The following is a 4,210-nucleotide window of genomic DNA, read 5'->3' as shown; positions in this document are numbered from 1 at the left end:
AAAGAAAGAGAACTTCAGACCAATTTCCCTTATGAATATCGACGCAAAAATACTCAATAAAATTCTGGCAAACCGAATTCAAGAGCACATCAAAACAATCATCCACCATGATCAAGTAGGCTTCATCCCAGGCATGCAGGGATGGTTTAATATACGGAAAACCATCAACGTGATCCATTATATAAGCAAACTGAAAGAACAGAACCACATGATCATTTCATTAGATGCTGAGAAAGCATTTGACAAAATTCAACACCCCTTCATGATAAAAGTCCTGGAAAGAATAGGAATTCAAGGCCCATACCTAAACATAGTAAAAGCCATATACAGCAAACCAGTTGCTAACATTAAACTAAATGGAGAGATACTTGAAGCAATCCCACTAAAATCAGGGACTAGACAAGGCTGCCCACTCTCTCCCTACTTATTCAATATAGTTCTTGAAGTTCTAGCCAGAGCAATCAGACAACAAAAGGAGATCAAGGGGATACAGATCGGAAAAGAAGAGGTCAAAATATCACTATTTGCAGATGACATGATAGTATATTTAAGTGATCCCAAAAGTTCCACCAGAGAACTACTAAAGCTGATAAACAACTTCAGCAAAGTGGCTGGGTATAAAATTAACTCAAATAAATCAGTTGCCTTCCTCTATACAAAAGAGAAACAAGCCGAGAAAGAAATTAGGGAAACGACACCCTTCATAATAGACCCAAATAATATAAAGTACCTCGGTGTGACTTTAACCAAGCAAGTAAAAGATCTGTACAATAAGAACTTCAAGACACTGAGGAAAGAAATTGAAGAAGACCTCAGAAGATGGAAAGATCTCCCATGCTCATGGATTGGCAGGATTAATATAGTAAAAATGGCCATTTTACCAAAAGCAATCTACAGATTCAATGCAATCCCCATCAAAATACCAATCCAATTCTTCAAAGAGTTAGACAGAACAATTTGCAAATTCATCTGGAATAACAAAAAACCCAGGATAGCTAAAGCTATCCTCAACAATAAAAGGACTTCAGGGGGAATCACTATCCCTGAACTCAAGCAGTATTACAGAGCAATAGTGATAAAAACTGCATGGTATTGGTACAGAGACAGACAGATAGACCAATGGAATAGAATTGAAGACCCAGAAATGAACCCACACACCTATGGTCACTTGATTTTTGACAAAGGAGCCAAAACCATCCAATGGAAAAAAGATAGCATTTTCAGCAAATGGTGCTGGTTCAACTGGAGGGCAACATGTAGAAGAATGCAGATCGATCCATGCTTATCACCCTGTACAAAGCTTAAGTCCAAGTGGATCAAGGACCTCCACATCAAACCAGACACACTCAAACTAATAGAAGAAAAACTAGGGAAGCATCTGGAACACATGGGCACTGGAAAAAATTTCCTGAACAAAACACCAATGGCTTATGCTCTAAGATCAAGAATCGACAAATGGGATCTCATAAAACTGCAAAGCTTCTGTAAGGCAAAGGACACTGTGGTTAGGACAAAACGGCAACCAACAGATTGGGAAAAGATCTTTACCAATCCTACAACAGATAGAGGCCTTATATCCAAAATATACAAAGAACTCAAGAAGTTAGACCGCAGGGAAACAAATAACCCTATTAAAAAATGGGGTTCAGAGCTAAACAAAGAATTCACAGCTGAGGAATGCCGAATGGCCGAGAAACACCTAAAGAAATGTTCAACATCTTTAGTCATAAGGGAAATGCAAATCAAAACAACCCTGAGATTTCACCTCACACCAGTGAGAATGGCTAAGATCAAAAATTCAGGTGACAGCAGATGCTGGCGAGGATGTGGAGAAAGAGGAACACTCCTCCATTGTTGGTGGGATTGCAGACTGGTAAAACCATTCTGGAAATCAGTCTGGAGGTTCCTCAGAAAATTGGACATTGAACTGCCTGAGGATCCAGCTATACCTCTCTTGGGCATATACCCAAAAGATGCCTCAACATATAAAAGAGACACGTGCTCCACTATGTTCATCGCAGCCTTATTTATAATAGCCAGAAACTGGAAAGAACCCAGATGCCCTTCAACAGAGGAATGGATACAGAAAATGTGGTACATCTACACAATGGAATATTACTCAGCTATCAAAAACAACGGGTTTATGAAATTCGTAGGCAAATGGTTGGAACTGGAAAATATCATCCTGAGTGAGCTAACCCAATCACAGAAAGACATACATGGTATGCACTCATTGATAAGTGGCTATTAGCCCAAATGCTTGAATTACCCTAGATCCCTAGAACAAATGAAACTCAAAACGGATGATCAAAATGTGAATGCTTCACTCCTTCTTTAAATGAGGAAAAAGAATACCCTTGGCAGGGAAGGGAGAGGCAAAGATTAAAACAGAGACTGAAGGAACACCCATTCAGAGCCTGCCCCACAGGTGGCCCATACATATACAGCCACCCAATTAGACAAGATGGATGAAGCAAAGAAGTGCAGACCGACAGGAGCCGGATGTAGATCTCTCCTGAGAGACACAGCCAGAATACAGCAAATACAGAGGTGAATGCCAGCAGCAAACCACTGAACTGAGAATAGGTCCCCTATTGAAGGAATCAGAGAAAGAACTGGAAGAGCTTGAAGGGGCTCGAGACCCCAAAAGTACAACAATGCCAAGCAATCAGAGCTTCCAGGGACTAAGCCACTACCTAAAGACTATACATGGACTGACCCTCGACTCTGACCCCATAGGTAGCAATGAATATCCTAGTAAGAGCACCAGTGGAAGGGGAAGCCCTGGGTCCTGCTAAGACTGAACCCCCAGTGAACTAGTCTATGGGGGGAGGGCGGCAATGGGGGGAGGGTTGGGAGGGGAACACCCATAAGGACGGGGAGGGGGGAGGGGGATGTTTGCCCGGAAACCGGGAAAGGGAATAACACTCGAAATGTATATAAGAAATACTCAAGTTAATAAAAAAAAAAAAATGTCAACACCTTTTTGGATGTTGAAAAGTAGGTGAAACTATACTGCAAAAGGCCACATTATAGCAACTGAGGACAGCCACTGGCAAAAAGATGGCATAAAAGACATATCCAAGAAAATGATGGCGTCCAAATCATAAACCCTTAAAACTCAGTATCAGGGACATAAATAGTTCAACCCAGAGTCGTACAGAAGGTAACTCTATCCTCAATAAGAGGCAGCTGGTCCTTACTGTGAAGTAATTGCAATTTAAAACAATGCCTAAAATACAAAGCATGACTTCATCCTATACCGGTGAGAGTGTGGAACAGGGGAAATCTTCTTTATTCTACTAGTAGTAAGAAATGGGACAATGGCTTTGGTTCACAGTTTGGTTTGCAATAAAGACAGAAAAATAATTCAGAATGTAATGAAATAATTCACCAGTTACATAGCAAACCAACCACCTAACCACAAAAAAAAAAACAATAAAATAAAACAAAAACAAACAGAAAATGTAAAAATAAGCTCATATAAAGGTGAATTTTAATTCAATTATAGAATTCCAATGACCAAAAACATTTTCAGAGTTGTTCAAATTCAATAAAACACCACATCTCACCCACAGTTAATTAGTGTATAAATTGTAACTACCATGGGGATTTATACTACATTAAGACAAATTCATTAAAATTATGTGGATATTTTGAGCCTAAAATATCTGCAATTGAGACAAATTGGAGGAAAAGACACAGAATCAAGTTATTTTCAAAACAATTTTGAGGTTCAGAATATCCTTGTGAATTTTCATCTTAACAGGTGAGTAAACATGTGTCCTCTGTAAAAAATTTAAACACACAAAAGACATAAGATCCAGAAACCACAGGTATATCAAGAAGTTCAGTATGGAGGGAAGGAAAGCCCAAGTGCTCACTCTTGTTCTACAGCTGCCTTGAGATCCATTTACCCAACCTGAAGGAAAAATAAAGCAGGATCCAGCCGAGAGGACTCCAATACACATTATCAGTTTGTTTTGTTAAATCTTTGACCATGTAGTAAATAAGATCATATGAAGAAGTCACACTCTTTAATTATTCCACAGATACATCCAAAATAACCCTTCCTTAGACCTTCTAGGTAAGCATTCCATCTCCCACCCTTATCAACAGGAAAAACAAAAACACATGTATAATGTAACTGGATAAAATATATTATCATAATAAAACACAATGATTTGTATGACAAATAGTATTAATTTAA

Source organism: Rattus norvegicus, chromosome 2, assembly GCF_021556685.1.
Source record: "Rattus norvegicus strain SHRSP/BbbUtx chromosome 2, alternate assembly SHRSP_T2T, whole genome shotgun sequence".
In the NCBI taxonomy this organism is placed as follows: domain Eukaryota; kingdom Metazoa; phylum Chordata; class Mammalia; order Rodentia; family Muridae; genus Rattus; species Rattus norvegicus.
Note: the sequence above shows the minus strand (reverse complement) of the source record.